Source organism: Mus caroli, chromosome 19, assembly GCF_900094665.2.
Source record: "Mus caroli chromosome 19, CAROLI_EIJ_v1.1, whole genome shotgun sequence".
Classification (NCBI taxonomy): domain Eukaryota; kingdom Metazoa; phylum Chordata; class Mammalia; order Rodentia; family Muridae; genus Mus; species Mus caroli.
In genome coordinates, this window is record NC_034588.1 from 13,851,721 (window position 1) to 13,864,140 (window position 12,420).

General features: G+C 44.1%; 1 protein-coding gene and 1 pseudogene across 3 annotated transcripts in view; one reads left to right on the plus strand and one right to left on the minus strand.

Annotated features, from left to right (window-relative positions):
• Positions 1-12,420, plus strand: part of Gna14 (G protein subunit alpha 14) — a 164,167-nt gene that overhangs the window by 50,124 nt on the left and 101,623 nt on the right. Inside the window, exon 1 of one of the 3 annotated variants that reach the window (XM_029472487.1) lies at positions 2,610-2,674. The exons of the other annotated variants lie outside the window; for them this stretch is intronic. The gene's annotated coding sequence lies outside the window, so the exon portion shown is untranslated. Of the gene's footprint in view, positions 1-2,609; positions 2,675-12,420 lie in introns of those variants that run through there. 3 annotated transcript variants of the gene reach the window in all.
• LOC110285946 lies at positions 1,479-1,995 on the minus strand (annotated as a pseudogene).

Sequence of the window (12,420 nt, forward strand, 5' to 3'; positions counted from 1 at the left end):
TAGTTCTAGTACAGAGCTAAAGATGCTCTGGCCAGAAGATTTCCTTCATGAGAAAACGGGGAATTTCTACCCTGTTTACTTCCAGTGTGCCTGAAGCTCGTCGAAATAAACACTTTAAAATCACCATTATGAAAAAGGTATATTTGGGTGTACCATATTCTAATTGCATGCAGTCACAACTTGGCTCTTATGTCTAGTCTCTCTAAGATTCCTCCACAGCACTCACAGGCATTGGGAGTTGGGGTTCCTGGCTCTTCTGCTACTGCATCAGCTACAACATGACGGGAATGGTGGGGAAAGAGCGGGTTACAGGATGGTACAAGAGGTGACTTGGGGGGGATTGATCAAGAGTTACTAGAAGGTTCTCTAAGGCAAGCGAAGTCCTAGTGGCAGGACAAAGCAGCTATCTGAACTTTGAGTCTGTTCTCATTAATAAAATGATGCTCGTGTATTCACTCCCAAAGTAGGAATTATTTCTCTAAAGAAATATGTATATAATGTGGTTCTCAGGTGAAATAAACTACCAAAGCCATCGTTAAAGATAAAGTCCATTTGACAAAAATGTACAAATGTAGAAAAAAATCAATTTATAATTTTGGGTTTAAAGGCCAAATTTAGCTGGCAGATACTTTTTTGGTCTTGTTTTTGTTTGTTTGGTTTTTTATTCTTTTTTAGATTTATTTCTTTTTATCTGTATGTGCTTGCATGTATGTATGTGCACCATGTGCACCATGTATATGCCTGGTGCTCCCGGAGGTCAAAAGAGGAGATTGAACACGAGGACATGGAGTAACAGACAGTGGTGGGCTACAGTGTAAGTGCTGCAAACCCAGCCCAAGTTCCCTGCAAGAACAAGTGTTTTCAAGTTCTGAGCCATCCGTCTGGTCCCCAAATGTCATGCTCCCCTCCCCACACACACACTTTATTTTTTCTTTTTAAGAAAAAAGGTTTAGTTTTTTTAAAAAAATTTTTTTAAATTTATTAAATTCCATATGTAAAACCAGAGGCTTATATGGCTGTTTCTACCTTTAACATTAACAAACAGTAAAAAGTTCACTGTGCTATTATGAGCCTGGAAAACAGTGTTATCACAGAGAGCAATAAGATTACTCCTGTCCTCAGTGAAGTAACTTAGAAACCATCACTGAGAACAAGTCTTCTGATTCAAACAAAGATGATGCAGACACAAAATAGAAACACTCAATTTACTCACACAAAACACTCTCAGGTTCTGGTTTGTCTGTTTTGGATTCTTGAGAAAAGTCTCACTATGTAGCCCAGGCTAGCCTCAAACTCTCCAAGTAGCCCGGGCTGGCCTTATACGTCTGATCCAACTGTTTTTGACTAGAGGGCCAGAGACCCTATTTTTGAGCCATTTGTGTTGATAAGAACCCAAGCAGTATATATCAGTGTTGTCCAGCACATAGGAAACAAAGCTAAGTCCTGTCACACAGCAAAATGTTCTTGGGATGACCGTCCTAATTCAGTGTCTCTTCATGGCGTACATAATCCACAATGTCTGCTTGTTGGAACACCACAATTGCCATGGGGTCCACTTTTCTGGCCTTTGCTGCCACCCCAAAACCCAGAGGAATATCCACCATGGAATAAACCACTTCTCCCTGGTACTGAGACGTGTTTTCAGTAATTCTACCCAGACCGGATTTCAACACATGGTCCATACAAAAAGGACTGCTCTGCTCCCGGCGTTATCCACACTTTATATTTGGCATAGGGTGCAGTGTAATCCAGAGCTGTAACGTGCAAACGGAACTTGAGGGTCTTAGTAAACTTTCCAAAACACGTTCCCAGCTCCCCAGCGACACTAGCTTATCTCTGGAGATGTTGGCGGCCAGCTTCAGCATCATCTCACTCACTTAGTACACTCGGTCGGTTGTTGTGCAGCTGGAAACAGTAAGTGCCGTCGGGTCTGTCCACCAGCAGTTGTAGATTCTCTCCAGTGTATTTCGCAATCTTCTCAAACATTACACGGGATCAGTGTAATGTTTGATTTACACGACAAACATTACACGGGCCTTCAGTCAAAGGCCTCATTTTCCCCGCTACTTTGGCTCCTGGGATCCTTGTGCCTGGAGAGCCGGAAGCGGAAGTCAAAGGTTTAGTTTTTAAATTATTGTTATTTATGTGTGTGAATACCCACGGAGACCAAAAGGTGTCAGGCCCCCTGCAGCTGAAGTCCCAGTGGTTAGGAACCTCCTGAGGTGCTGCGAGCTAAACTGTTTTCTGCAAGCACAGGGAATGCTCTTAACCGCGGAGCTCTCTCCAACTCTAAATGCCACTAGAAATTTTGGAGAGGAGGTGATGAGGGTCTCCTCAGAATCCCACGGACACCAGACACAATGGTTAGGCAGTTCAGCATCTGTCCATAGCTACCCTCACAGAGAGGACAACTGTGGTCAGACTCAAAATGTCTTTTTGTGTGTTTTGCTTTTAATTTCCACCCTGTCAACTAACAATATGCAATAAAAACGATGAAAGTCACAAATGGAAGTTTACAGGAATTTCATAAGCTTAGAGTAATTTATTTTGGCGTCTGGACTGAGAGGAGTCCAAAGTTCCCGAACTAGGGGTTTGTGTGGCCTGCTGACCTGAGCTGTAACCTGAGCTTGCTTTTCTTCCCGGCTGCCCCTCCTGTCCTAACCCAACCTAGTTGGTAAGCCTTGCCTTTATTTTCTGAGCAAATTCACAAAACAAAGGTGATGCTGTCTTTTCCGGCGTTTTGGGGGAATTACGCCAATTAGAGATGGGGTGAGGCTCTTAAGCATTTCCCAGATTCCTAAGTGCTGCCTGGCAATTTCTGAGCATCCATTCATGTATAATTTGTGCAAACAAGTTTCAGGTGCTAGTACCAGAAGAAACCCAAGGGTATTCTAATTTAACGTGCTCCACAGAGCTGTGAAAACCCAGGCCTGGCAGTTAGTGGTGTTTCCGTAAACACAGCCAATGGCTTCTTAATGTAATTAATTAATTTTTCATGTGGATGAGTGCTTGATTGCCTGCATGTATATATGTGTATCACATGCTTGCCTGGTGAAGAGGGTGTTGGATCCCCTTGGAACTAGAGTACACACAGTTGTGACTACCATGTGGATGCTGGGAACCAAACCCAGGTGATCTGCAAGAGCAGCAAATGCTCTTAGTCACTGAGCCATCTTTCCAGTCCTGTGCCAGTGGCTTTTGAGTACATCCTGGAAACTGCTCAGAGCCTGAGAATACAAAGACTAGCAGGACTTTACCCAGTTCAATGCCTTGAGGGGATTTCGGAAATACAGACAAATATCCAGGCCATCGCAGACACACTGTGCAATGAGGGAAGTGGAAGGCATCAAGCGATAGCAGTGGAGTAATTAATTCAAATCTTGTGGCAAACTGGGACAAAGAAATAGAGCTCTATTTTGGAAAAGTTCTGTGTCTAGTGTGCCAGAGAGAACAAAAGGAAATCCAGATCTAACTGCTGTAAAAGATGGATGTGTAAACCCTCATCAGATGATGGCTTGAACTTCAAGTTCAAGGGGATGGGCAAGCTCTCCAGAGAGTCAGCTGGATGGTCCAGGATTAGACTTTACTCTGGTGGGTAAGGAGAGATAGTGATATCTTTGATAGAAACTAACTGAAGAGAGGGAAAGGGTGTGAAATGGTCCAGGATAGTGATAAGGATGAGAGACAAGTAGATTTGAAGCAGAAGCAGAAAAGCAACTGGTGCCATTCCATACTGTCACTGAGGAAGCACTCCAGTCAAACATGTTCTGCAGTTATCTGGGGACTTATTTCGTGCCGAGCATGCTCAATCCTGGACTGAAAGCTTTGGATGTAATGAGCAAACATTGGGAAGGGACAGTGTAATGAGATGTTCCCCTTTAAGTCTTGGGCATTTGAGAACTTGGTCCCCAGTTTGTACCTGTTTGGGAAGGATTAGGACCAGGGCCTTGTTGGAGGAGTATGTCACTGGGGTCGGCTTAAGGTTTCAAAAGGCTTGTGCCATTCCCCAGCGTGATCCAGAAAGTATCCCAGGAGAGAATGTGTGGAGGAGCAACGAGGGCTTTGAGAAACCCAAGGTGTTCATAAATGCCAGGAAATTGACTTGATCTGAAGTTATGGTCAGAGAGTGGATTGTTACAGACTAAGATTTCAAACGTAGAAGTCTCCAGTGTCCATCAAGGTCATCTTTGTTGACCTTTATATTTATTAAATATAGGAGAGGCAAGCCACCATCAGATGAAGTTGAATGTTTGGCCAAAGATAACGGTCCACGGGGATGTGGACTGCAAGGCTTGTTTGTGCTCAGGTATTCTGGGCCCTAAGGATTGGACAACGGTGTCAAACCGTGAGACTTGAGTCAGTCACTTGAGATTCAACTATAGTGACCTGTTTTCGTCATTAATCATTTATTTCTTTAGAGACAGGATCTGACCAGATAGCTTTGCCAACCCCAGAGCCAAAGGACTTCACCTCATCTTTCCCTTGAAAGTGGTCCTTCCGCAGTCCAGCCCACATTGTAGCCATCTGGCAACAGGATTTAGATCCAGAGCAACTGTTTATAGAGGGAAATACCTCCTAGCATTTTGAATGTGTGAGGCATGGACTCATGTTGTAGTATTTGTATGCTCACAAAGTAGGCATTGCTGCTATTCACTGTCCATGTGAGGAAAGTAAGGCGCACAATGGTTAAATCACTCACTGGTGTGTACATAGTCAAGAGATGTCAGTGTGGAGAGGTCTTCCCTTGCACCCAGGCCCTTCACCTTTCTCTTAGGTTGTCCCTGAAACAGTTAGGTACAGGTACGATTCTTGAAAAGATACAACAATTATATGGTTTCCTCCTGCAACCTGTTCCAGCTGAACTTGTGACAGGGGTTTCCTGCACACCCTGGAAATGAGTGTCCTTTCTTTCCTGCAAATTTTCCCCTCACATGCTCTTGCAGAGTCTGTGAAATAGGCATGGGGAGCTAGCCCTCCTTAGAGGGAATGCTAGCACTGTGGTGAGAGGGATAAATAGGAGTGTTGCGGCAAACCAGGACAGAGGCAGGTGAGCTACAGGGTCACTTTCTATTAAGTGAAAAATAAGGAAAGCAGGAAGTAGAATCATAATATTTCTAACTCACCCAATATTGCCAGATGAAGGCAAGTTTCCCAAAGGGACTGCTTCATTAAATGGGCATGGATAGCTGGATTGACACGTGACACAACAGGATATGGAATTACCTTGCAGAGGGGAGCAGCAGCTGGGACAGGACAAACAGGCCACTTGACAATGGGAGAAGCTACCTCTTGCTGTTGGCTTATAGACATGGGTCAGCAGACCTAAAGGAATCAGTGAGTCCAGCTTACTATTGTATGTCAGTCAGTCATTGAAATGCCTGCGACTGGGAAAGAACCATGAACAGCCAGCCGCCCTCAGTAGCAGAGCAAGCAGCCTCTGAAAAGCCAGGAGCAGAGGGCTTGCAGGCGTCCAGATTTCCTTTTCAGTTTGCAAAGCTAACATCACTTTATGAAACTAGAGAAGCCAATTTTGAGAAATTGAAAGAATGTGACCCTTAGGGTCATCTTTCAGCCCCAAGTACCAACCTGGACAATCCAATGCTGCTTGCTTCCAAATCTTTGTTGTGGAAAGAAGGCAGGACTTGGGATGCCCCTCCCCGTTTCTAGCTCTCCTGGACTCAGGAGTGCATCCTTTGGGAGAGGAACTGGGGCGCATTGGGCAGGGTGTGCGCTTTCAGTGTTCACTAAAGTAGTCTCAGCTCAGAGTGACCATCACCTCCACCTTCATCAGGTTGGCCTGTAGGCAAGTCTGTGAGACATTTTCTTGGAAATGGTTGATGTAAGAGGGCCCACTGCACTGTGTGCGGTCCTACCCCTGGGTGTGTGCTCTTGGGTTGTGTAAGAAAGCAGGTTGAGTCATGAGGAGCAGTCTAGTGAACAGCGTTCTCCACAGCCTCTGCTTCAGTTCCTGCCTGCAGGTTCCTGCCTTGAGTGCCTTGGCGAATTTCTCTCAGGGATGGATGGACTGTGACCTGGGACATGTAAGCTGAATAAATACTTTCTTCTTTATGTTACTTTTGGTCAGAGTGCAAACGAGGGCACCTGGCAATGACTGTTCAGTTTTTGCATTTTCAGCCCATTCTTTCATAAAGATGAGATGTGCACAGATGTGCACAAGTGTGTGGCTATGCAGTGAAGTCCTCACCCCCTGCCTAAACATGACCTGAGCAAGGGCATTAACAATGGACATGCAAAGTGGGTGGGAAAATATACATAATGTATATATGCATGTAGTAACAATTTAAAAAGAGGGCACAAATTTGAAAGAAGGAGAGGAGGGGTAAATGAGAAGGGGTGGAGGGAAGAAAGGGAAGGGGAAATGTAGTCTCAAAATAAAACATATTTGAGTCTTATTATTGAACTATACAATAGGGAGCTTCAGATGGGAACAAGGCAGGCGTGAGAGGCGTTAGGACAGTCATCACTGTTCAAACTGAGGATCTGGGTAGAGTGCCACGAAAATATTTTCTTTACTGTTACTGAGATTTTTGAAACTGTTGTGCATCTTAGGGCAGCTGTGCTGATCTGCATTTTCAGACTTTGGCATGGTGACAACACACAGTTTTTTCAATACTTGGACTGACTGATTTGGTTCACCGTCATAGCTATTCCAACGGCTGAGTTTCGTGGGAAGCCCTATGTAGATGTCGATTGAGACCTTATTCTGGGCAAGGTCTTTCACTGTCCCTACAGCAGTGGTTCTCAGCCTGTGGGTCACAACCCCTTAGGGTCAAATGACCCTTTCACTGGGTGGCCAGAGAGTTTTGGAAAACACAGATACTTACACTATGATTCATAACAGTAGAAAAATTACAGTTATGAAGTAGCAATAAATATAATTTTATGGTTGGGAGGTCACCACAACACGAGGAACTGTATTAAAGGGTTTCAGCATTAGAAAGGTTGGGAACCGCTGTCCTAGACAAACCATAGGTTTCTAAACTACACCAGGAGCCAATGAAGCAAAGCAGGCCCAGTGCGCCTCTGGTTAAAGGTGGGGCTATCTCAACCTGGTGTCCAGCATCATGCTTTGCTCTACCTACCACCTTTTGCCTATTTTGACTTCTGACAGACTTCACACTACACTGTATACACTCCATGGTGAGGGAGAAACACTTTTCAATTCTTTTTAAATTTGGATCTTTATTAATTCCTTGAGAATTTAAGACAATCTGTTCTGATCATCCCTGTTACTCCTTCCAGATCCACCCCTCCCCCATCCCTTTCTCAACTCTGTGTCCTCTTTTTTTGTTTTGTTTTTGTTTGTTGTTTTGCTTTTTTTAAACAACCCATTGAGTCCTGGCTATATACTCTCAGGTATGGAGGCATCCATTGGATCTTGGTGGACCTACCAGGGCCACACCCTTAAGGAAAGCTGACTCCCCTCTTCAGGTGTAGGTAGGGATGCTCATTAGTCCTCCGTGCTAGAGTGCTGACTGGCTTAACTTTCGGCAGGCAGTCACAGCTGCTGTGAGACCATGAGCACTGAGGACCTGCCACGTTTAGAAGACACTATTTTGCTTCAGTCCTCCCCACCTTCCGGTTCGTAGACTCATCCCCCTTTCCCCTGATAGTCCCTGAACCTTGGATGGGGTTGACATGGAGGTACCATGTGCGCCCGAGCACTCGTATGCTTTCTGTGTTGACTTCTATTCAACACGTAGCTGTTTGGAAAATGTCCATTTTGAGATCACTTAGGAGGGAAGACAAGTTAATGCAGGCTTGTGTTGTAGTTCAGACAGAGCATTTTGGTGTGCATCAAACTGACCCTGCCCCAGCTCTACTGAAGGAACAATTCCCAAGAACCGCACAAGATTTTGTAGAATATGTTTTGAATATGAGTAGTAAATAGCAAGATTCTACAGTGTTCATCTGTACATAGGGAGTAGCAGACGTTTAAGGTATCTATGTTAAAAATATTGTAATTGGGTTTGTAGTAAACTATTCCTTTGGCATTTTGGGAGATAGAACTTTGCCCTCTAATGACTATCCTAGGGGAAGGGTGGCCAGTAATACCTTTGAGAGGATGGTCAGATTGGTGTATTTTTAAAATACCTTGACTTGAATTCACTAACAAGCTTGGGGTCCAAGAGACTCTCATTTAATGCCTGCAAATGCCTCTGTTTCTTTATATCAATCAATGGTATAAATTCAGATTGGATAAGGGTGATTTATCAAGATTTTTGCTCTGAAGTATGGGTGTTAAAGAAATTATGAAGCAGATACTTATTCCCCTTGCCCTCAAATTACCCAGTTGTCCAAACTCATATAGCTTGGTTTTTGAGTATATGTATTCTTGAGTAACATGAGTGTAACAACCTCCCCTGCCCTGCCTTAACTCTCTAGGCAGTCTGTGGCTCTGCATATCCCTAGCACCTAGGCATCGACTCTGAAGCACGTCTCTCCCCCTCCTGCACTGAAGTTTAAAGCCTTGCCCGTACATGCTGGGCAAGCAAGCAGTCTGCACTGAATTGTATTCTGGATTGAGTAGTCCTGGTATGAAGTTCTCAATTTGCAACTGCTTGTCAAGGCTCAGGAGCATAACTGCCATTGTTGTGCTGTTCCCGTGGGATCCGTTAGCTGTCCGTGCATGAGCATCAGATTGCCCCATCAGAAATGCTGGACCCGAACAAGGAAGACACCCTTGTTCCTGAGCAGTTGGCTGCTAAGGTGGGGTTCCGATGTTTGATGTTTTCAGGTTGGCAGACTGAGCTCATATTTTCACCGTAGCGTTGACACTGGCAAACATTTACTTTGTTTCTGAGGACAGCCACAAATTGAGGAAGGTTTACAGCATTCACCCACTGTTGTTACAAAGCTGTTGCTAGATGGAATATTAATGGTATCTCCATAAAGATCGGGGAGTGTGAGTGCAGCTTTCGGTTAGGGAGAAAATAAATTGCTGACCGGACAGCGACTGAGTGTCTGTGATGATCCTCAGTTATCACAGTGGGGAGGTGAAAAGGGCCACTTACTGGAGTTAAAATGACACATTGACCTTTTTTCAGAAAATCCAAACAGATTCATCAAATTGCAGATTCTCAGTGGCGAATCCATTAGTATCCTAAGATGAAGATGTTTGTGGATGGGGGAAGAGTCTCTCTCCATGTCTCTTCTACCTTAGTGAAAAGATGAAACTGTAAGAAAGGACACTTTATTATACCTTGTGATAGATCTCAGAGCCCATTCTGCACAGTGGCTTTTGTCAGCTGTAAACAGACTCTCACAGCCTGGGAGGATTCTTCTATTCCCAATCATCTTAAAATGAAAGAAGAGAATGTTCCTGTTAACCTGCTGGGAGCAGGAGTATGTGGCACACACACACACACACACACACACCTGTGACTCTAAATTCCAACTTGTAGAAATGTTTGCTCTTCTAATAATTATTAATAGGCCCAAAGCAACCTGAAAAAAATCACTTTGCTTGAAAATACCATAGCGATCTCTCTAAATGGGTCTTTTTTTTTTTTTTTTTTTAAGACAGGGTTTCTCTGTGTAGCCCTGGCTGTCCTGGAACTCACTCTGTAGACTAGGCTGGCCTCGAACTCAGAAATCTGCCTGCCTCTGCCTCCCAAGTGCTGGGATTAAAAGCGTGTGCCACCACGCCACGATTCCTGCCTTAAATACCTTTCAGATGAAGCTTGATTGCTGTGCCAAGGCTGAGCTGTGAAGATGAATGGTGAAGACTCACCTATCTCCTCTCAGTGTCAGCCAAAGTATCTTTCTGTAGTTCTTTATTCTGATTAGCTACTTGCATGCTCTTCATCTGTGATGGAGTTAGTTGTATGCTATCCCTGAAATTTCGTCTAACTTTGGTTTAGTTATCACAGTGAAGCAGACGGAGGTTTAAAAAGCCCAAGGGTAGTGGGACATAAAAGTCCAAGAGTTTTGGTTGCTGGTGACTTTAGTTGGATGTCGCCATTCTATTTTCTGCTGAAGTTTTTTACGAAAGCTGGCCCTCCTATTGTTTATCCCTTGTTTTCCATCTTGCCTTTATCACCCCATCATGGTGCTCCAGAAATTGTGCTCCCTCATCTACATTCAATCCCTTGAGCATAGATGACATTCTAAAGGAAGCTGAGACCTCCATCTTTGATCTCAATGTTCCTCTCCCCTCTCCTGCAACCTCATCTCCTTTACACAGAAGATCTAGCTTAGCTGGTTTGCTAAAAGTATGCACAGGTTGACCAATACTAATCACCTCTCCCCCACTGTTCTTCTTCCTCTCTTTCAGGTAGCCCAGGATGGCCTCGAGAATCTGTAGCTGAGGATGACCTTAAACTTCTGATATTTATGAGCTATGATCTAATAGTAGCCGATGTGATTTGCTGAAATGATATTATTATTGAGTAGCAATAGTGAGTTGGTTGATCATTCCTAGTGTCTTCTTGGAATTCTGACTTATCTGGTTCTATAGCACATGCTTGCCTACCTATAGCACCATCTCCATGGAGTCACAGTGGGATGTTTAGAGGATGACTGCTCCAGCAATTATGACCCCGAAGTGCTCAACATGTTCCCATTGGATCTGGGCCAACCTTGTTTTAAAATATGCAGAGTCCCCCAAATAACAGATAGGCAGCATGGTTTTGCAAATTTTTAAGGCATGGAAATGCCCTTTAGGTTAATTATTGGGCTTTAAAAATATTTAATTTTTCAATAGAGTCAATGACCTACTGAAAAATCTTAATGTATACATTTTACTTCATGGAAGAGCAGAAGCAAGAACTACCAGAAGGCAGAACTGATCAGGATTTAGGGTCATACTGGGAGACTGGCTTTTTTTTAATGGATCACATCTCATCCTGCTCTTTGGTTAGTGGATTTTACAACTCGTCCCTGCAGACTGAGTGCTTTGTTTCTGTCCCTTAATCTTTTATTTCTTGAGAACATTTATGTTGCCCCTGCACCCTTCATCAATTCCTTATAACTTGCTAGCCAAATTCCCTCATGGCTGATGAAAGCCAATTTGGAGGTGAGAAAATACCTTCATACGATGACCAACAGGCAAGTCTAGAGATTGACTTAGTGATCACTAATTAGTGATTGATTGATATGGAAAGGCCCAGTCCACTGTGGGCAGATGGTCCTGATTGTCTAATGAAATAGCAAGCTAAGAGAGCCATGAGGAACAAGCCAGTAAGAAGTAGCTCTCCACAGCTTCTGCTTCAGTTCCTACCTCCGGGCTCTTGCTTTGAGTTCCTGCCCAGACTTCCCTCTCCTCCCCCAAGTTGCTTTTATTCAGAATATTTTATCACAGCAATGGAAAGCAATTCACAGGGCCAGCTATGCTTCCTCACCCCTAGTTACAACTCCCATGCAAGGCTCTTGAGAAGTCAGCTTCTTGGCCTGCTACTCTGACAGCTAATTCCTTTTGTTTATGGTAGCTATAAGTGCTTTGTCCTGCTTTGAATTGGTCTGATTTGTTGTCATTACATTCAGTCCAGATTTTTTAGGCACTTGGAAGGTGGTCTTTTGATATGGGTGAGGCCAAAGGAGGCTGTTCCTGGGTTTCCACTGTTGTATCAGGTGTCTTTAATGATTAGGCAATTCTAACACAAACCCTACATATAAATGCCTTCTTAGAAGCCCAAGGGCAGTAGTTCTTCATCTTCCTAATGCTGGGACACTTTAATAAAGATCCCCATGTAGTGGTGACTCCAGAGCATAAAGTTATCTCATTCCTACTTCATAACTGTAATTGCTACTGTTATGGGTCATAATGTAAATATTTGACATGCAGGATATATGGTATATGACCCTGTATTGGCTAGTTTTTTGTCAACTTGACACAGCTGGAGTTATCACAGAAAAAGGAGCTTCAGTTGAGGAAATGCCTCCATGAGATCCAACTGTAAGGCATTTTCTCAATTAGTGATTAAGGGGGAAAGGCACCTTGTGGTTGGGACCATCCCTGGGCTGGTAGCCTTGGGTTCTATAAGAGAGCAGGCTAAGCAAGCCAGGGGAAGCAAGCCAGTAAAGAACATTCCTCCATGGCCTCTGCATCAGCTCCTGCTTCCTGACCTGCTTGAGTTCCAGTCCTGACTTCCTTGGTGATGAACAGCAATGTGGAAGTGTAAGCTGAATAAACCCTTTCCTCCCCAACTGCTTCTTGGTCATGATGTTTGTTCAGGAATAGAAACCCTAACTAAGACAGACCCATATGAGAGGCTTTGAGATTTTATTTGTATCCTAGAGTCCTTCACTCTGCCAGCTGAAGGGTTTTGCAAAGCCTCTTGCTTTGCAGTCTGTCGTTCAGTTCTGAGTGAGAAGAGGACTGGGGAGAGACCCTGGTTGCCCCAAAAGTCTTCACCAGTCCTTTCTGTGCCTTTCCTGAGGCTGTGGTTGGCTAGTGAG